The sequence below is a fragment of the Meles meles genome, chromosome 5 (assembly GCF_922984935.1).
Source record: "Meles meles chromosome 5, mMelMel3.1 paternal haplotype, whole genome shotgun sequence".
Lineage (NCBI taxonomy): Eukaryota > Metazoa > Chordata > Mammalia > Carnivora > Mustelidae > Meles > Meles meles.
In genome coordinates this window covers 152,013,544-152,034,934 of record NC_060070.1, presented here as the reverse complement: position 1 = coordinate 152,034,934, position 21,391 = coordinate 152,013,544, and the positions used below count along the sequence as shown (strand labels likewise).

General features: G+C 47.7%; 1 long non-coding RNA gene and 5 other non-coding genes across 9 annotated transcripts; 4 read left to right on the top strand and 2 right to left on the bottom strand.

Moving 5' to 3' along the window:
- The first annotated feature begins 1,283 nt into the window (after positions 1 to 1,283).
- LOC123942409 lies at positions 1,284 to 16,121 on the top strand. Of its 4 annotated transcripts, XR_006818407.1 has the most exons (6): positions 1,284 to 1,507; positions 5,307 to 6,187; positions 6,743 to 6,864; positions 12,316 to 12,421; positions 13,471 to 14,998; positions 15,213 to 16,121. It is a non-coding gene; the product is annotated as an uncharacterized LOC123942409 (long non-coding RNA). The 4 variants fall into 4 exon arrangements; XR_006818406.1 differs by having other exon boundaries at positions 13,471 to 16,121; XR_006818409.1 differs by lacking the exon at positions 12,316 to 12,421 and having other exon boundaries at positions 6,743 to 6,798; positions 13,471 to 16,121.
- On the top strand, positions 2,262 to 2,333 carry TRNAQ-CUG. Its single transcript has one exon. It is a non-coding gene; the product is annotated as a tRNA-Gln (tRNA).
- On the bottom strand, positions 5,144 to 5,215 carry TRNAM-CAU. The gene has a single exon. It is a non-coding gene; the product is annotated as a tRNA-Met (tRNA).
- TRNAV-CAC lies at positions 11,938 to 12,010 on the top strand. Its single transcript has one exon. It is a non-coding gene; the product is annotated as a tRNA-Val (tRNA).
- Positions 13,327 to 13,400, bottom strand: TRNAT-AGU. Its single transcript has one exon. It is a non-coding gene; the product is annotated as a tRNA-Thr (tRNA).
- A 1,383-nt stretch (positions 16,122 to 17,504) lies between the features above and the next one.
- On the top strand, positions 17,505 to 17,587 carry TRNAL-UAA. Its single transcript has one exon. It is a non-coding gene; the product is annotated as a tRNA-Leu (tRNA).
- The last annotated feature ends 3,804 nt before the right edge of the window (positions 17,588 to 21,391 follow it).

Below are 21,391 nucleotides of genomic sequence, written 5' to 3'. Positions count from 1 at the left end.
ACATCAACCGTGACTTTTTAAAAAAGATTTATTTATGTATTTATTTGGGAAAGAGCGAGCAGGCAGGGGCGGGGGAGAGCGGGAAGTGGAAGGGCAAAGGGGAAGCAGACTCCCCTGCTGATCTGGGAGCCCAGACCAGGGGTTCAGTCCCCGGATGGGGAGATCATGACCTGGTCCAAACCCAGCAGTCCAAGGCCCCAACCATGGCTTGTCCAATGAGACCACTCAGTAGCTAAAGGGGGGGGGGGGGGGGGCGACACGGGACACACGACACCACTGTAGTTTGCATGTTTTGGGTGAAAAATTCACCCCAGGGAAGAAAGGCTGCTTTCACTGCATTCCTGCCCAGTCATCCTGAGGTCTGCAAGGGCCTGATTTTGATTTCCTGTTGGCTGTAAGGAGCCCATCCTGTCGGGGGCCCAGCCTCTGGAAAGCACTAATTGCACGTTTGTGAGTAAGTTGAAGACTTTTGAGTTCTCCCCAGGAAGCAGGGTTTGAGGCTGAAGGTGCCCTATTTCCGTCCTCAGGATGGAGACACTGGCTTCTGAACTGGGCCCTTCCTGGGCTCTTACTCGTGCCCCACCTTGGCTCCCATCCCAGTCAGCTGAGGGAAGGAAGGAGGCCCACGGGAGGAGGCCACGAGCAGCACCGAAATCCTGTTTGCTAAACGGAGAGCAGCGCTGCTCAAGGCGGGGGTCGCCTTTGGAACCCCGCAGGGTCATGGCCGTCGGAACTGCTCTTCCCTTTGGCATTTCAAGATGTGATCAAACTACTGTATTCATCGCTGACTAGTTTTGCCAAGGAAAGAGAAATCTTCGGATTTCTCAGCGCAGGTTTAAGAGTATTTCCTTTGTCAGGACTTTTCCCTTATCTCTGCCGGGTTTTGACAGTTGGGACTCACCAGTGGAGGATTTCCACCCTCTTTCCTGAGGATCTGCTTCCACCTCTGGGCAAACCACCAACCGACCTTGACCCTCCTCCACCTGTCGTAGCTTGAGGAGGATTCCCAGCCCGGCTTCCCAGAACAGACCCAATTGTGCAGCAGGAGCCACGGTGCAGCACTCCCGCTGCAAAGGCCTCCCGCGCGAGGCCTGGCGTTTGCAAGGGGAGTCCGCGTGGTGGGGGTGGGCGGCCCGCGTCTGCGGTGTTGCGGTGTTTCCTTTCGCTTCGCTTGGCTGCGCTTTACGCTCCACGTCCACCAGGGGGCGCGCCGCCCTCGCAGCGCGGCTCCCGGGAGCCCAGACACCGGGGGCAGCAGCCCCGCCCCGCGCAGGCCGGAAACTGCACCCCCCCCCCTCCCCCAAGCCCCGCGCGGTCCCGCTTCCACAGGCTCAGACCCCGGAAGGGCACGTGCAGCCCCGCGCAGCTGAGGAACTGGCCGCCGCCCTCGCTCGCACGCCGAGTGCTGTCGCGGGAGCCGCAGCCGCACCACGCGTTCTGCGAGACGGGCCCCTCCGCACACGCGCGCATTCCCGCGGGCCGCGCGGGTTGGACGCGGGGCGCCCAGGTGAGTGCGGGCAACGCGCGCGGCAGCTGGCGCCGGGCCTGGGCGTGAGTTCGGGGCCTCCCCTGCGCGCGCTTTCCGTCCCGGCGGAGGACCCGAGGGCTCGGGGCTGCTTCGGGAGCGCTCCCGAGGGCCCCTCCCCGCGACCCGACGTGCGCCGGGGCCGCGGGTATCCTCCTCCCCTCTGGCCCCCAGTGTCCCCCCCGACGGGTATCCCCCGCACAGCGGCCCCAGCGACCCTCCTCCCGCCCCAGTCTTTGCCCGCCGGGGGCTTTGCTGAGACCCTCCCGCAGGCGGTGCGCGGGCTCCGCCACCTCCGCAGTCAGGACGGCGGTTGGTGGAAGGCGCAGAGTCTGAGAAAGCAGCGTGAGGACCCCAGGGCTCGGCCCCAGGTGTGTCCCCAGTAAAGGAGCGACAATGGTCCCACCTCGGGGCGGCCGTGAGCCTGAGGTGCGGAACACGACGAAGCACCCGTCACGGGGCCCGCACCTCGGGGACGGTCGGTCTCCGTCACGGCCTCTCCTGTTCCCACACCGCGAGGGAGGGAAGTCGGGGCTGGCGGGGGGGGGGGGCGCCTGGCGTGCGGAGTCGGGGCTCTGCAGGACACTCGGGTGCAGAAGGTGCGCGACAGGTGCCGGTCCACACCGTCCCAGAGCAGGAAAACGCGGCGTGCTTCTAAGCACCTTTCAGCCAGCAAGGTCGGGGCTTGGGGAGGAAAACTCTACATTTGCGAATCAGAAAGGGATGCTGGTGGGTGGGCCCCATGGTGTAATGGTCAGCACTCTGGACTCTGAATCCAGCGATCCGAGTTCAAATCTCGGTGGGACCTCGGTCTGAGACTTTTATCTGCCTCCTGACCATTCCCCTAAGTTTACCAAACCCTTTCTATTCCAGCCCCCAGAAATTGGCATCCACAGACCCGTGACCTAAATGGGGGGAATCCCATCCCTTTTATCAAGTTCCAATACAATTTTCTTTTTCATATACCGAATACTTATGAAAAATTATACAATCACTTTTTATTGATTGCATGCTATTAAAGACAACTCAAACCAGAAGAAAAACACTCAAAATAGAATTAAAAACACTTGAAATAACTAAAAATCGTATCTCAATTTTTATGTTGTTCTGTTTTAGACTAGTATGATAGGGTAATTAATCACAGCCTTTACGCATAGAAATGCAACATTTGGGGAGATAATTCTGTGACAGTTACAGAATAGAAACACTTAAAGGAGAAAGAAGAATTCACGAACGTTTTTCAACTGTTAAATGAAAGCATGCCATATTTTTAAAATTGAGGTATAATTAATACATAACATTAGTTTCAGGTGTACAACATGATGATTTGATATTTATATATATTGTAAAATGATCACCACAATATATCTAGTTAACATCAAATATCATACATAGTTACAATTTTTTTTTTTACTTGTGATGAGAACTTTTCAGATCTCCCTTATCAACTTTCAAATATGCAAATCAGTATTATTTATGACAGTCACCATGATGTACATTACCTCCCCGGACTTATTTCTCTTGTAATGGGAACTTTGTACCTTTGAACCCTGGTTCTTGCCTTTTGCCATCTTCTGTCTCCACAGCCACCAACTGGTTCTCTGTATCTATGAGCTCTTTTGTTTGTTTTTCTCCTAGATTCCACATACAAATGAAGTCATATGGTATTTGCCTTTCTCTGTCCTACTTTTTTCACCAAATATATTTTTAGAGAATGCTAATGCATATCAAATCGTTAGAGCTTTTAGTTTCCAATGGACAAAATCCAATCTCTAACAGGACTCTTTCTTCGTGTCCAAATTTTACCATATGCTAGCAGTTACATTCTTTGGAGTAATTTAAATTTATGAGGAAGCCTTTTAGAAGACCACTGGAAAGCAATGTGTGAGAACACAAAAATACTGTGGCAATTCATAAAGACTCCAAGGAATTAAAATTGCTTAAAGAAACTGTTCTTAGTTAAAACAATCAAGTGATGGGCCAGAGGAGCCCCTTCCATTGTTTCCAGCAGACTGGCTCATTTCGAATTTTCAGGCAGATTTTTCACCTGCTTTCAAAAGGTAAGTTTGTCAAAAAGTATACTCAGAGGAATGTTCTTCCCATATTCGTTTATAGTCAGTCCCCCCTACAACTATTACTACCCTACCCTCTCAAATAGCGAGCTTCCTTTAAAAAAAAAAAAAAAAAAAGGCTCAGCTCATAAAAGGGGGCACCTGGGTGGCTCAGTGGGTTGAGCCTCTGCCTTCGGCTCAGGTCATGATCTTAGGGTCCTGGAATTGAGCCCCGCATAGGGCTCTCTGCTCAGTGGGGACCCTGCTTCTCCCTCTCTCTCTGCCTGTTTCTCTGCCTACTTGTGATCTCTCTCTCTGTCTGTCAAATAAATAAAATCCTTTAAAAAAAGAAGAAGAAGAAGAAGAAGGCCCAGCTCATAAAATAACCAGCTTCACTGGTTATCTATGAATGATACTGTATGTGTAGGTTATCCTAACTCCCTTTCTTTCTTAAAAAATGGTAGCACAGTGTAATGTTCATCTGCTCTGGTTCCCCCATCCACCCCCCACTTAACAATATCACTTGGAATTCAGTCTATATCTTTTTTTGTAGCTGCATGGGGCTTTTCCTTTGAATCTGTATGTCGCTGTTTATTCAACCAATCTCCTATGTCTGGACACTTAAAGTTAGTTAAAATGCTTTTAGGGGGTAAACAAGCAAAATAAATTGAAGATGGTTGGTCTTGCCAAACAGGAACATCTTCATCACTAAACTCGAGGGAACAAGACAGGTCTATCGCGTGCACCTTTTTGTCACTATTTTTGCTTTTGATATCTTGCTCTGTGAATTCCCTTTGTTTAGAAGAGTCTCTACTTTCCTGCCACACTCTAGGCATTCATTAAAACTATTTTGATTAGTAATTTTCTCTCAATTTCTTCTGCAACTATATCAGAAAGACTATTTTTCTTCCTTGTTCATCCATGGAATTTGATGCACAAAATGTTTCATTTTAACATATTCCAATTTTTCTTCCATTTCACATTTAACTTCTTGTCTTTCTCATAACATTCCCAAGAATCCAGTTTGTGTGGATATGGACAAGGAGAAGCTATAAAAGACATCTTCCCAGTTAGTGTACATAAATTGCTTTAGAGAAGAATTTTCAGCCCATTACCATCAACTTGAAATGAATGTAATGAAATCATGCATAGAAATAGACAAAAGAGTGAAAGAAGCAGAAAACTCCCACCCAAGTAAAAAAAAGGCAATATAGCTTTACAGTAATCAATGATCTCAGACAAAAGTAATGTTTTTCCTTTAAGTGTAAGAAAATGTGCAAGGGAAGTCCTACCCCACCTCAAGGTAGAGTCTATTCACTGGAAGGTGGATTAATCTGTTGGAAGCAAACACGGAGTTTGTCACCTTCCCTTTCTCTCTTCCAGGGATAAGATTTGCCTCCACTTTGAAATGAGCAAAAGGGAACTATGCAAACATTTGGGGAGAAAGGTGGAAAATGCCACACATTCCAGAAATCAGATACAATGTCATTGTTGGATTTTATTAAATGGCCTGCACTTTCTTTCTGAGGCCATCTCCCCCTCCAGACACAGGGAAATCAAAAGCACTTAGCAGAGGATGGTTTCGATCCATCGACCTCTGGGTTATGGGCCCAGCACGCTTCCGCTGCGCCACTCTGCTTCATTGAGACTGGATTTACTCTTATTATTTATCATAGGAAGGATCAGCCCCTTGCCAGTTTGATTCACACCTCCTTCATTTCCCTCTCCAGTCTTGGCCTCCTTAGGACCACCTCCTCCAGGAACCTCGGGGAGCCGCTCTGGGCCCGGCCCCTGCACCCCTGCTGGCTAGGAGGGGCGAAGAAGCCCGGCTTGGGATAGAGGCGTCTGGGCAGCGGTCCCTGTGGTTTCTGCCTCTGCCTTGGGCTTGGAGCCAAGGCTGTACCTACGACCGGAGCCCACGGCCAGTGCCCTCCCGCCCCCGGCACCCGCGGACCCTGCGCAGCCTTCCTCTGCTCCGTCACCAGCTCCTGCACCTGCCTTTGCAAGGGTCTCTCCGCCTTCACCGAGGACCTGTGGACGGAGCCCCAGGGCACCCTGGGTGTCCGTTACTCAGGAAGGGAGGGAAAATCATTTTCTCTCTACCCTTGGAAGCCCTTGGCTGGGAACTCTGTCACAAGAGAGCAGCAAAAGAAAAACACAAGTTTATTAACACGTATACCTCGTGGGTGCCTGGGAGAGACCCGGGGGAAAGGAGCCCCTCCCCGATGTGGGCTGGAAGGAAGTCCCATACCACCATCCCGAAGGACAAGAGAGGAACGTGTGCAGGAACAGGAGAAAGCTGAGGGATTCGCGTGCACAAGAGGGGTCCCCAGCAACACAGATCCAGGGCCCCCCCGGAAGTGACCCAGGACCACCAGATATGGGGGCCTGGCATTTGCCATCTAGGGATAAGCCTCAGCAGCTTATCTTGTAACCCAGCCCCCGCCCCCTGAGGCCCACAAGGCCGCTGCCCCTCTCTCTGAGACCTGGAGGCCTCGGGAGACCAAGGAGGCTGCCCACCAGGTACTTGGACACAATCTCCTTCCTCGATTCCTTTTGCGGTGTTCTTCCATCGTTCCTGCAGGATTTCGTCCTCTGCCTCCTCTGCGAGGTACTTCTATTTACTTCTATTTAATCTTGCGAGGCCCGTCTGTGACAATGTATTCCTTCTACTCTTGTTCCCCTGAGAAAGTCTTTTTCACCTGCACCTTGAAGAATAGTGTCATTGTAACAGAATCCACACAGGTAGCTGTTTCTCTCAGTGCTTTCAATATTTGACTCCACTCTTGGTGCTTGGATGGTTTCCGAGGAGAAGGCCGCCGGCATTCTTATCCCGGCTCCTCTCCAGGCAAGGCCTTCCCGCCTCCTTCATCAAACCACTATAAAAGCCCTCGACTGTAGCCCCATCTTCGAGTCCACCTTCCTCAGGAAGGTCCACGCCCTGTAAAACTTACATAAACGTGTCTGCGTTCCTCCTGTTCACCTGCCTCTGAGACCCAGCCAGGGACCCTAAGAAAAAAGAAAAGAAAAAGAAAGAAAAACGTTCCCTCCCCTGAAAGCTCTTGGCACATTAATCATTTCCTGGTCTGATGACTCCAAAAGTTTCCCCTAAGAATCTAATTCTCAGGCGTTCTCGGTCTCTAAAACTTGTGTTTTTGTCTTTCAGCATGACTTGTCACTTTTTTGGAAAGCCAAACACGAGTGCTGGTGAAAGGAGCTGAGGTCAGCAGGCCTCCCACTTCCCCCCATGGGTGGGCCCAGAAGGGGCTGGGAGTGCCCCCCACTCAGGTCTGTTGGGCTCTGCTGGACAGTCTCCCCCGCGCAAGCCTTGTTAGGGAGAACGAAGGCTTTGGGGGTATATTTAAATGGTCATTATTGTCCTCCCCAGAGGGGTGGGCGGGGAGTGTGGGAAGGGACTTTGTTCTCCAGTCTTCACTGGGAGAACCTGGTAAGATTGCCAAGGGTAAAAGTCACACAAAATGTGGGGGCTTCCATAGGACGGGCTGCCTCCGGTTTTTGACTTCATGCTTGTCCACGGGGAGTCTCCAGCCCCTCCTGGTTGACCTGTTCCTCCCTCATTGGTTCCCGGGGTGGTTTCTGCGACAGGGAGCTGGGATTCCTCCCAATGCGGTTGGCCCTGTTGAGCTCAGGTCTTTGATGGAGCTAAGAAAAGTTGTTAATTTTCAGTTTGTTTAGCTTTTTTCTCATTACGAGGACAGGAGCAACAGCTTCTAAACAGTTGATGTGCAGGATGGGAAACAAGAAGTCATCCAGTTCGGTTTTATCGAAGATATGTGCATGGCTCGGTTGAGTCTTAGCCATTCTTACCTCCAAATTAATGACCCTTGGCAACACTATGGAACACATTAACTAAATGGATGAATTACCACGAGATCCTCAGTGGTTTCTGAGCACTACGTATCTGCCCATCTATGTTGTTTTGTAATAAATAATTTATGATTTCTGGGTTCGGTAAGTTTTCAGGAGAGAGGGCATGGGGGTGGGGGGCTGTTGATGGTCAAGACCAGCCAAGTAACTAGACTGTGCCTATGAGAACAGTGCGTTATAAGACCCCTTCACCAGAAGCAGACTTTGGGCCTCCCAGTAACGATGCAGGCAGGCTGGGTGTGAGGACCCCTTGGCTCGGGGGGTGGGGGGTTTCCCACAGGACAAGTCAAGAGGGTCCTTGGCTTCATGCAGGATAGAAATCAAACATGATCCAGAGAAAGTGAAAACACAGTCTGAAGAGACAGGGTAAGCATCAGAACCAAACTCAGATAAGGCAGAGATGTTGCAATTATGAGACCCAGAACTTAAAACAACTATGATAACTATGCTAAGAGCGCTCATGGATAAAGTAGACAACAGGCAAGAACAGGTGGGCAGTAGAAGCCGAAAGAGGGAAATGCTACGAAAGGGCCAAAAAGAATGCTGGAGGTCAAAAGCACTGTTACAGAAATGAGAAGCATCTCAGATGGGCTTATTGGCAGATCGGACATGGTCAAGCAAAAAACCTCTGAGCGCGAGAACATCTCAATAGAAACGTCTGAAACTGAGAAGCAAAGGGGGAAAGACCAAAGAAAAGAGAACAGAATATCCAAGAACAGCGGTATACAAAAGACATTACATAGGCATAATGGAACAGAAATGATATTTAAACAGAAAAGAACAGAAAAAAATATTTGAAACAGCAATGACTGAGAAATCTCCCGGATGAATGTCAGACCCAAATTACAGACCCAGGAAGCCCACAGAGCACCAACCAGAAAAAAATGCCAAAAAATTACATGCAGATGCATCATTTTCAAACTACAGAATAAGGAAGATAAAGAAAAAAGAATTGCTGAGAGCTGCTAGAGGAAAAACAATTACCTACAGAGGATCAAAGGTAAAACTTTTCAGAAACCAGGCAAGCAAGGGAAGTGAAGTATTGAGTGTTGAGAGAAAACCCTACCAATCCAGATGTCTGCACCCTGTGAAATTATCCTTAAAAAGTGAAGAAAGGAAGATTTTCCCAGCCAAAATACTGAGAGAATACATTGTCAGTGGGCCTGTCTTGCACCATATGTTAAATTCTTTAGAAGAAAGAAATGATATAGATTAGAAACTTGGATCTATGTGAGAAAGAACATCAGAGAAGGAATAAATGAAGGTAAAATAAAAACTTTAATAATTCTTATTTTAAATTGATCTGACTGAAAACAGGTGGCTCAAATAATAATCATTTTGCTATTACAAGGTACTCACTCTACCTGCAAAGTGGCGCAGTGTTATTCAAAAGTGGGCTTGGGTTAGTTCTAAATATATATTGCGAACTCTAGGGCCACCACTAAAAAAAGTAAAGAAAAGAAGTGCAACTGATATGCTAAGAAAGGAGAGAAAGTGAAACAATATAAAATGCTCAGCTAAAACCACAAAAGACAGAAAAAGAGTAGAAGACAAAAAGAGGAACCAAAAACAAAGCAAACAAACAGAAAACTGTAACAACTGTGGGAAATAATCCAACTCTATCGGAAATCAGTTTAAATATCAATGGTCTAAATGCACTTAAAAGACAGAGATTGTCAGAGTGGACCAAGGAACAAGACTAAAGTATACGTTGTCTACAAGAAACCCACTTTTTTTTTTTTTAAAGATTTTATTTATTTATTTGACAGATAGAGATCACAAGTAGGGGGAGAGGCAGGCAGAGAGAGAGAGAGAAGGAAGCAGGCTCCCTGCCAAGCAGAGAGCCCGATGCAGGGCTCGATCCCAGGACCCTGGGATCATGACCTGAGCAAAAGGCAGAGGTTTTAACCTACTGACCAGGTACCCCTATAAGAAACCCACTTTGAACGTAAAGACATATATAGACTCCAAGTCAAAGAATGGAGAAAGGTACACCATGCTAAGATCAGTAAAAAGAAAGCAGGAGCAACAATATTAATTTCATGGAAAGAACCTAGATGTCCATCAACAGATGAATGGATAAAGAAGATGTGGTGTGTGTATATAATGGAATACTATGCAGCCATCAAAAGAAATGAAATCTCGCCATTTACGATGACGTGGATGGAACTAGAGGGTATTAGGCTTAGCAAAATAAGTCAATCAGAGAAAGACAATTATCATATGATCTCCCTGATATGAGGAAGTGGAGAGGCAAAGTCGGGGGTTGGGAGGTAGGAAAAGAATAAATGAAACAAGATGGGATTGGGAGGGAGACAAACCATAAGAGACTCTTAATGTCACAAAACAAACTGAGGTTGGCCGGGGGGTTGGGGCATAGGGAGAGGGTGGTTGAGTTATGGACATTGGGGAAGGTATGTGCTCTGGTGAGTGTTGCAAAGTGTGTAAACCTGTACCCCTGGGGCTAATAATACATTATATGTTAATAAAAAAATATTAATTTCAGACCAATGGACTTCAGACCAAGGAAAATTATCAGGGATAGAAAAGAGCATTATAAAATGATAAGGGGTTTGATTCTCCCTTGACAAAATCGACATTCGGGATAACTTATCCAACAACAGCAGAACACACATTCTTAAACTCACGTGGAACATTCACCAAGATAGACCACATGCTGGGCCATGAGACACACCTTAACATACTTAAAAGAACTGAGATCATACAATGTCTGCTCTCAGACCGCAATGGAATTCTAGTAGCTATCAATACCAGAGAGAGAGTTGGAAAATCCCCAAATGCCTGGAGACTGAAAAAACACACTTGTAAGTAACACAGAGATCAAAGAAAAATTCTCAGGAGAACTTTAAAAATATTTTGAATTAAATGACATTGAAAATACAACTTACCAAAACTTTTCTGATACAGTGAAAGAAATGCTTACAGGGAAATGTATAGCACTGAAAGCATATATTTGAAAAGAAGGAAGATCTGAAATGAATAATCTAAGCTTCCATCCTAGGAAAGTAGAAAAAGAAGACCTAGATATCCAAAGTAAGCAGAAAAAAAAGAAAAGAAAAATCAGAGCCGAAATTAGAAACAGGAAATCATTGAAACCAAAAGTCGGTTCTTTGAAAAGATCAATAAAATCAATAAAATCAACCAACCTCTCACCAGGCTAACTAAGGGGGAAAAAAAAGGAGAGGACACGAATTAGTGATATCAGAATTGGGAAAGGGGACAGTACTACAGATCCCATGCATATTAAAAGGATATAAATGACTGTTATGAACAACCTTTATGCCCACAGTTTGGATAACCTAGATGAAATGGACCAGCTGACATTGTGAAGACAAAATTTGCCGAAACTCACACAAGAAGAAAGAAATCATCTGAACATACCTATATGTATTTAAATAATTGAATAAAAAAGTAATAACATTCCAAAACAGAAATTTCAGGTGCAGATAAGTTCATGGTGAATTCTGTCAAACATTTAAGGAAGAAATTATACCAGTTCTCTATGATCTCTTTCAAAAGGCAGAAGCAGAGGGAATACTTCAAAACTTACTCTATGGGGCCAGCGTTACCCTAATGCCAACATCACACAAAGACATTACAGGAAAAGACTACAGACCATCATCTCTTAAGAACACAGATGTGAAAATCCTCAGCAACATAAGAGCAAATCTCATCCAACCGCGTATAAAAAGAGTATCCCATGGCCCAGTGGAATTGATTCCAGGTGTGCAAGGCTGGTTCAACACCAAAAATCAAACCAACGGGCTAAGCGAGAAAAAGTACATGACCAGACCAAAAGATGTAGAAAAAGCATTCAACAAAATCCAACTGCCTTCCATGGTAAGAACTCCCAGCAAATGTCTGTACTTTGTGCTCCGTTTTTCTGTGAATCGGAAGCAGCTCTTCAAAACAAAACAAAACTCTATTAAAACATAATAAATATCTATGTTAGGAAAGAAAGTGGTTTCTGTTTGTGGGATTTGGGGGAAGGAATTGCAGTTTTGAACTTGAAGCTAGGCAGGGAAGAGATGAGGGCCATGCCTGGGAGCCGTGCGGAGAGAGGGGGCCTTAAGTAGGGCCCCAGGAGGACTGGAGAGCGGAGGCCACTTCACAGAGTCTGAAGGCAAACTCTGCAGAGTGCGGCCGCCATTTCCACGCTGGGCGAGCAGCTGGGAAGGAATTCCGGGATGCAGGAGGCAGATGCAAGCCTGGTGAGCGCCGGGCTGTTTGCGAGCGTTCTGGTGCCGGCCGCGGTTCGAGCGGAAGGCGCGCAGAGCTTCAGCCCTTAACACACCTGGGAGCCGGGGAGTCCTAGCCTGCGCGCGCTGCTCCTTCGGGGTCCCTTTGCAGCCGCAGCTGCGGTCGAGTCGGTAAGAGCCCCCGGGGTTGTAGGAACCAGCGCCGGTGCCTGCGGAAGGAGCGCGCGCCCAGGGCGCACTGGCGCGCGTAGGTGTTTCCGTAGTGTAGTGGTCATCACGTTCGCCTCACACGCGAAAGGTCCCCGGTTCGAAACCGGGCGGAAACACGCACCCCGCGGCGGGTTAGCTTTTCCTTCCCTTTCAGAATTAGATCCCGCGTTTCCTGGACACGTTTCACCCTTTCAGAGCCAGCATCCCAGTCAACCCTACCCATGGCCTCCAGCGCACAGCCTTGCTGTGTGGAATCGAGCCCAAGTAAGGCAGTCCTGGGAACAGGGACAAGGTGTGTACCCTAGAGCCAAGGCCAGGTGACATTTACTGGGACCTGGAAGGAGGAGTTTTTTGAGAAAAGAACATGAGCCAGAAATATATTGTTGGAAAGAAAAATCTACAACCAAGTTTATTTTCACAGGTTTTGTTTGAAGAGTGTAACATTCCCGCATCAGTACCTTCTTCAAGCTCTCTCTGACGGTACTCGGTATCATGGACCATCGCCTGGGATTCCATTCCACTTTCAGGTGTCCTTTAAAATCCAGTCTTTGGGCAAAAAAAATATTGCACTCCCAGAGACGGCTGGCTTCGTGGTTCCCAACCTGGGCATTTGTCCCAGGCCAGACCCTTGATTCAATGCTCTGCGATGGCTGGTTGGAAATCTCAGAACTTATGAACAAAAAGTCCTGCGTTCTCATTTTGCACTGGGACCAAGTAGTGTAAGAAGTTCTTCTCCAAGTTCAGCGTTCCTTACAGGGAGGAGGGGGAAGCTGAGAAGAAGGCTGCCCTCTGCTTGACAAGAAGCGTGCAGATCACTGAGGGGAGGGGGTGTGTTTGTAGACTATGGTAGCACTTTAAGACACACCCTAGAATATCAAAAAATAAAGATCCCCTAAAGCAGTAACACTTTATTGTAGGGTTTGACGATTTTTTTCCAGCCCTTTCTTTTCATCTCAGTCCTTCAGGACTCACTTGCCTCCCTTCTCTTGTTACAGCTTTCTTGTTTTCCCATGAGTTTCCTTTCCGTGTGTTTCAGCACTAACCGTACTTACTCTTTCAAGATTCCAACATGTTGCTCTAGTCTTCAAAATATTCAACGTCGTCTTAGAGAATGCAGAATCACGGGAGAAGGAGGGATTGTTATCGCAGCACTCAATTTATACAATATGCACATTTTATCTTTTTGCCTTCTCTTTGAATTATATTCCAAACAAAATGTGAAGGGAGACAGCACGTTTCTTAGGAAATGTGGAGAGTAGCTACAAAAGTTTAAAATTGGGAAACTATAGCTCAAGTCTAGTTCATAGTATAAACCTCGCTAATTCATGGGACACTTCTCCATCTCCTCTCCAAAGTGCCTCAGACAGGTAGACTGGCCGTCTGAGGCTTCAATAAGCTATAAACCCAAGTTTGCATAAAACCACAAAGGGAAAGGCCCCGCTGGGATTTGAACCCAGGATCTCCTGTTTACTAGACAGGCGCTTTAACCAACTAAGCCACGGAGCCTCACGGTCTGTCCCTTCGTCTCACTTATTGTCTTAAAAATTTCACACTTTAACCTGTGTTCTTATTTCAGCTATTTCTTTAGGATTTAGCAAGAAAGTGAACCTAGACTCCAGCAGAACCAAAGAAGAACACTCCCTCTGTGGAACAAGAACTGCACTGAGACAGCCCAAATTGCTTGGCACTGAGACCCGTCAGGTCCTATAGGACCAGCAAGGAGCCTGCCCTTGCAACTCTATGAATGACCGATAGGAGAAACAAGACCCTGGATTTGACCCCATGTCCCCCTAACTTTTGACCTTCAATGATGCTGTCCTCCCACATGCGAAAATATACTCCCTCCCTCCCAGTTGGATTCCTTTGTGAAATCCAGGATGGCGTCATCCAAATCAGGGGAAGGCTCAGGTGAAGTTCCTCAGGTGGGAAAGCTCGAGCCAGATTCTTCGGAAGTGGAACATCTGTGGACTCAAGGTACAAGTCCCCCATCTTCACAGACTGGCATCGGAGGCAGAGACTAAACACCATCCACACTCCCGTGCAAAGAGAACAAAACCAGGGGACACACCGAGCCCCAGCAGTTCCGGAGGCCAGTGGGCACAGGATGCCACTTGATGGGACTCAGTCGTGCTGGCTGGGAATTGTCCTCCTGGACTCTTGGCTGCTCTGTCCCACTCATCTGTCCTGTTCATACGGCATTTCTCTTACTGAGTCTTTGTCCGAAACTTCGTTCATTTCATGCTGTCCTCCGGCTCTTTGAGTCCCCGCCGTCGGTGCTCAGCCACCCTGCTCCTGACACCCCTGCGATGTCATGAACGTTGCTGGAGTGGATTCCTTTAGGCCTGGAGGCAGCAGATGATGACCCGCAGGCCACATCTGGCCAGCTGCCTGTTTTTTATAAAGTTTTCTGGGAACACAGCTGCACTTACTCTCTCATAGTATCTGTGGCTCCTTTCCTGATGCAACAGCAGATGTGAGTCATGTCGACAGACAAGCCTAAAATATTTACCGTCCGGCGCCTCAAGATAAAGTGTTCCAACCTCTGTAGTAAACAAAAACTGCGTTCGCAAACCTGGGAACAGAAGTCCCTGTCTACCTTGGCTTCCAATACAGCTGCTGGCGGGCCGCACCCCCAGATTTGTGGGTTTGTGTATGGGACACGTAGGACATGTCCTGAAGACCCTTAGAGGTTTGTTTTTCTGCTGAGAGACCAGCTTAGCTCACCTGGCAGTGCCAACAAAGGATTTTTCAATCACACCTTTGGCTGCCAGCAGGGCTCTGGACTTAATATTTGCCTGAAAGACATCTCTTAATCTCGGTGTTGGTTTTCATCTGCGGCGGCGGGGAATAAGAAACAGCTTTCTCTTTCAAGCCCTATCAGCTCGGGCTCATTGGTATTTAACTCTTCTTCCCTTACCTTAAATCTCCCATCTCACATTTTACCATCAACGGCGAGAAAGGCTGAGTCAGCCATCACCACTCTGGCCGGAAATCTCTTTAGCGACACGAGCCCGCGCGGAGGTGTCCGTTCCACGACAGTGCAGGCAACGGTGTCGGTGAATTCTCTGCTGCTCCATTAAGAAGCCTTTTTCTTCCAAGTTCAGGTAACATTTTCCCGGGGAGCCCTGTGTCCCATCTGTGGCTGACCCACACACCTGCTTAGCATGGGTCCAAACCTAAGGTTCTGCGTTTGTTCAGAACCCCTCACCCCCGCAATGTGCCCTAAATCACAAGGAGGGGGGACCGAAGCCTAAAAACTGCCACTAGGCACCAAGCTAAAACTTGTCAGACCCATCGCTTCTCTTTCCTTTCTGTCAGGGACCAAGGTCCTGTGGTGACAGCGAGGGTCGGAAAACGGCTATTCACAGATGTGTGTCTACCATCCTGGTTGTGCCCGGGGCAGGGCAGCTCCGACCCCGGCCAGTGCTTCACAGGTGGAAGGAGGCGTCGCCTGCATGCAGAGCCCTCCTGCAACAGTGCTAGGACTTTCAGTTCCGTCCATGTTGCTCCGAGGTCGCAAACTATCACCACAGCACAAATGTGCATGCATGTACGCTGCCCAATAATGAAAATCGAAGTTTCCTCCAATTTCAAAAGGCCGCGCCCAGTGCTGTGGCTGACGTCCTTCCATGTGTCCTGTCACTGGCGGGATTTGAGGGGTGGGAAGGGTGGGGAAAGATCCAGAAGCAGGAGCAGAATGGCTCCGTGCTTCACAGAGACATCTTTCGCTTGCGTAAGTTCTCCAGGACGACATCCCTCAATGTCAAACCCCTCCAGCAGACGATAGGCGTTCTTTCCTTCCCAGTCCTACCATAACGGGTTTTACTCAGCTTTTTACTCTTGCCAATCAAATGGTGGTAGAGTATCATCTCTTTTTACCCATTATTTCTGCGGTGATAAATGATTTTGGAGATTTTTGCACAATATTTGTTAGTCTTCCTATTTCTCTCTCCCCTAAATTGCTTGTCCTATCCTGGGCCCGTGTCCTTGTGATCTCGCTGCTTGTCATGGCTTCTTGCTATTATATCTTCTCTCTCTCCATCTTGCCCCACCTATTTGGGGACAATTTAAATATACTCTCCCATGATCACATTTATCTATTTATGTTTCTATCATGTCCTTTATTTTACATATTCTTCATTTTAATGGAAGCAAATGCTAGAATATATTTCTTTGTTGTTCATGCTCTTGAAGTTTTTAAAGGTCTCCTCAAATAAATAAATAATAAAAAATAAAAGTTCTTCTCTGCTCACAGCACATGATGATATTCTCCCGCATATACTTCTAGTAGCTTTATTTTTTACTTTCACACCTAAGAATTAGACTGAATGGCTGATTCTGCTGTGTGGCCCCTGTGCAGAACAGCAGGGCTGGGATATTTCGGAAAGCTCTCCGTGTGTGTCCGTGCCTGCTGGAGTCTAATCTGCTCTGTCTCGTGCGGAAGCCTGCAGTCACATTCAGCCCCATCCCCAGCACTGAGGGATCTAGGTTTCCTTCAGGACTTGGGAGGTTCAAGACTCTTAGGCAATGTCTCCTTTCTAGGAGTTGAACCTTGATCTGGCCAGAGAGAGAACCCAGAGCGGGCGCACCGCAGCACTGGCGCAGGCCATTCCTTGCCAGGGAATTTATGAGGCAGAGAGAAAGATCTGGGTGGGGACCCAGTCGGTCTGAACAGTCAGCATGAAGGATGGGCCTTCTGCACCAACTGACATTCTGGGGAGAGCTATCTTCAGACCCTCTGCTTGTCTCCTACCGCTGACCTAACCCCCTCATACCCGGGTGCCCTCCCTCAGCAGCTGGAGAGCCCCTGTCACACACGAGGTGCTCTGTATTATTATATAAATTAATTATATGCAGCCTGTGTGCCAGGATATCATTTCAGCGACCCCAAATGTCCCATGTGGGAGCTGCTTTCATATCCTTAAGTTCCCCATGACCACTTTTAGTGCCCTTGACTGAGGGTAGTCAGCAGACAGATGACATTAGTTGAGGGTGCTGAATGGAATTCGGATTCTTGGGGTCCCCATATCAGAGTTCGGGGGTACGGGGGTCTTACTGTCTTTGCAGCCCGCACGGAGCTCAGTGTGCGACTTTGTGGACATACTGGGTGTCGCTGAAAGTGTCTTGTCCTTAAAATAAAAGTCACGAAATCCAGCTGCCTCTGTGTCCACTAGGGATTTACAAATATCTCCCCGGGGCGAGCTCGTGGTCACCCTTCTGCCCCCCCCCCCCCCGCCCGGGGCCCAGCCCTACAGCCACCAGCGCTGGGGGGCGTCCGCAGGGGGGTGGAGGAGAGCAGGAGCCCTGGTCTCTTCCGGCAAAATCCCAAAATCCGGGCCGCGCCTGCAGGGGACAGAGGGAGCAGGTGCACCTTCCTCACTCTGCCCCTCCTCCACGCGTTTTTCTTTACGTATCGAAAGACACAAAACCAGCAATTTCTCTACAACGCAGGCGGTGATCTCGCGAGCGGAGCTCGGGGAAAGCGTGCTGTCTTCTCGATCACAACTTCCTCGTGCGCTTCTCCAGAAGCAGAGTAAGTATTTCCTTCGGGCGCAGCGCGGATACACTGGTTCCAATAAAAAAATAATTGCCGAGGGCAAGAGCCCAGCCACCGGGATGGCCGAGTGGTTAAGGCGTTGGACTTAAGATCCAATGGGCGTGTGCCCGCGTGGGTTCGAACCCCACTCCCGGTAGAGCGGGTTTCCGTCTCTGCAGCCCTTTCGGGGAAGGGCCGGCCTCCAGCAAAGCGTGGAGGGTCGGATCCCGCGTCTGCTTTTCTGTCCCCCCGCGAACGCGTTAGAAAATGTCATCCTGCTCTGCCTCCAGGCAGGGAGGAGACTAGGAGGCAGTACCTGCGCCAACTGTTTTCTGCCCCGGCCCCACCCAACTGCCAGCCTAAGGAGAACTCTCCCACGGCCACAGTCCCCCTAATGAGATTTTACTCCGGCCCCGCAGTTGCAAGGGGGTGGAACCCTGCGGGCTTTGCCCTTGAGGCCCCAGGGAAGAAACCCTCTTCTCTGCCGCCCCTGCGAAGCGAGAACCACCTGCCGCGGGATTCTTACTGTTTCCAAAGGTCCTCAGAGCTCTGCGGGCACTGCCCCTCCAGCTCGCCCCAGAGAGTGGAGGTGAACCCTCGCCAGCAGAACAGGAGGGCTTTGAAATCTGAAATCCACCCCTCAGTGGACTTGATTTTGCTTTTCTCGGGTTAGTGTTGTTGAGCATTTTTTAAGTTCATGAGCCTGCGCTTCCTTTTCTGTGTACTCGTTTTTCTATCGGATGTTATGCCTTTCTCTTATGATGTATAGGGGCTCTTTAAATATGAATCAATTAAGCCAGTGTGTTCTGGTATGTCCCCAATGATCCAGCTTGTTATTTGCCTTAGAACTTTGCAGTGATTTGGGTCTGCGGCCCAAGTGAGGGGCATTCTGGTTCAATGTCTGTCTTAGATGTGCATTTTACCCCCTAGGAGATCAAAAGAGTGACAGAGGAATGCCATGCTTTCTTCTAGAATGTATAGGATTTCTTTTTTTGTATTTGGGTCTTTGATTTATCCAATTTTTTCCTGTGTTTTAATATGTGAGATACAGACCCAACACCACCTTATTTCCAGAGAACTGCCAGTGATCCCAACACACTTTTTTCATTTAAATTCAATTTAATTAACATATACTGTATTCATTTCAGAGATAGAGTTCAGTGATTCATCAGTTGTATATAACACCCAGTGCTCGTTATTGTTACATCGTGTGTCCTCCTTAACGCCCATCACCCAGTTATCGCATCTCCCCACTCTCTTCCTCTCCAGCAACCCTTTTTTTCCTAGAGTTCAGCGTCTCTTATGGTTTGCCTCCCTCTTGATTCTTATTTTATTTTTCCCTCCCTTCCCTTATGTTCATCTATTTTGTTTCTTAAATTTCACATATCAGTGAAATCATATGGTATTTGTCTTTCTCTAACTTATTCACTTAGCATGACACCCTCTAGTTGCATTTTGCAAATGGTGAGATTTTATTCTTTGTGATGGCTGAGTAGTATTCCATAGCCTATATGGACCACAACTTCTCTATCCATTCATCTGTCAACAGACATCTGGGCTCTGTCCATAGTTTGGCTGTTGTGGAAATTGTTACTATAAACACTGGGATACGGGTGCCCCTTTGTATCCTTTGGATAAATACCTAGTTGTGCAGTTGCTGGGTGATAGGATGATTTTTAACTTTTTGAGCAATCTCCGTATGTTTTCCAGAGTGGCTGCACCAGCTTGCATTCCCACCAACAGCATAAAAAGGTCCCCCTTTCTCCACATCCTTGCCAACATCTGTTTCCTGAGTTGTTAATTTTGGCCATTCTGACTGTGTGTGAGGTGGTATCTCATTGTGGTTTTGATTTTTATGTCCCTGGTGAGGACTGATACTGAGCATTTTTTTTTTTTTTCATGTCTGTTAGCTACTTGGATATCCCCTTTGGAGAAATGTCTGTTCATGTCTTCTGCCCATTTCTTAACTGGACATTTTGGTTTTTGGATGTTGAGTTTGGTAAGTTCTTTACAGGTTTTGGATACTAGCCCTTTATCTAATATGTCATTTGCAAATATCTTCTCCCATTCCATAGCTTACCTTTTAGTTTTGTCAAGGGTTTCCTTTGTTGTGCAGAAGACTTTTATCTTGATGATGTCCCAGTAGTTCATTTTTGCCTTTGTTTCCCTTGCCTTTGGAGACATGTCTAGCAAGTTGTTACAGCCAAGGTCAAAGGGGTTGCTGTCTGTGTTCTCCTCTAGGATTTTGATGGGTTCCTGTTTCACATTTAGGTCTTCCATCCTTCTGGAGTCTATTTCTGTGCATGGTATTAGAAAGTGGTCCAGTTTCATTCTTTTGCATGCCAACACTGTATTATTGAATATCCATGTTCTCCCCATTGAAAAGCCAGACTACTAAATTCTGTTCTCTCTAAAATGTATGGGGCAAGATGATTTGAAAGACTATGAAGTTTGGAACTCGACAATCAATGTTCTAATCCTGGATTTCCCATTAACTCTCTGAGCCTTGAGATCTTTCTTTGTTAAGTGGAGGTATGAATCCTTATGTCATGAACAACAGTTGTGCCTGGTGAATTAAGAAGTCTCTTGGCCATGGTATAGGGCCCTTAGAGGAAACTCCCACATTTCTTTTATAGCAGTCCTTAACAGAAATTTCAAAATCAGATTAAAAATTAGATAAAATTTGCCCTGATAGTTAAATTGCATCTATATTTTGAGATCAAACACGGGGATTCCACATTTGAAAGTTCTCTGACCCTGTGGGCAGCTCAGTGGACCGTTTCCACAAGCTTCTCGAATTTCAGTCGGAGCCTTGAGCTTCATGTTTGCTCCTAGCCTTCCGGACTTCCTGGGCAGAAGGAAGGGAGTTCCTCCCAAGGAGTTCATCTGTGTCTTCACAGTCAGAAGTCAGTCCTCTGACTTCTTTCAATCCTCTGGCTCTTTACACTGAAGTATACGCCGAACAACAGAGAAAAGATGAAATACTTAAAATAAGACTTTATTACACACACACACAAGGACACAGATGCACACACACCCATGCACGCAGACACGTACATGCACAGACATGCACACACGTGCACGCACAGAGACAGACACACACACACACCGTGTGTAGCACGGCACCTGGTAAGTGGTAAGTACTCAATAAATATTCATCCTTTGCCCCTTAAAAGAAAATCATTCTTTTCCTTTATAAGTTGACCTTAGTGAAAATGCTTCTGATTCATTTCTGTAGCTTTTAAAATAGTCTAGAATTCATTCCTCACTTCTCTAAAAACTGTATCATCTCATCAACACCTTTATCAGTCAAACACCCGTGTGGGATATGCTCCATGCAACAGGCAACGTGTCCCCCAAGACCGCCTCCAGCTTGGCAGTGTCCCTTTGCTCTCGAGGCCCCCTCTGCTGTCCCCTCCCACAGCAGCGGTTTGCTAGTGGTAGGTCCCCACAGATGCCACCCTTCTGGTGACACCTGACGACCAGCTACCAGAATGAGGAAGGCCCGGCCCCAAGCACACACACTGTGCCTGCCCCCAACAGTCGTGGAAATGACACTGTGGGAATAAATGACCCGTCACACTTCCAGAGGGAAGAGAGTTTTTATTAAAACCTAAACTTCACAGATGGGGAAAGGACTTTGTTTAGGACAAGGAGACACCCCCGTGAGGCAGGTCCCCAGCGAGCGCAGAGAAGCAGAGATAACTGCGAACAGGCACCTGCGTAATCCAGGAACCGAAAGGCAAGGCCGCCTCTCCGCTCGCCGCTCACACAACGCTACCCCTTCCCTTCCTCTGCCCCGAAACTGACCTGTGGCCCAAGGCGCCAGAAAGAGAAATGGACAGAACAAGGGGAAGAAGTCAGGGCTTTCCCGCATCAGTGACACCGTCTTTGGGGTGAATGGCCGAGAAATCCCCAGTTAGGGGCACCGAGGCTGCCGCACCACACTCACGCTTCTGTG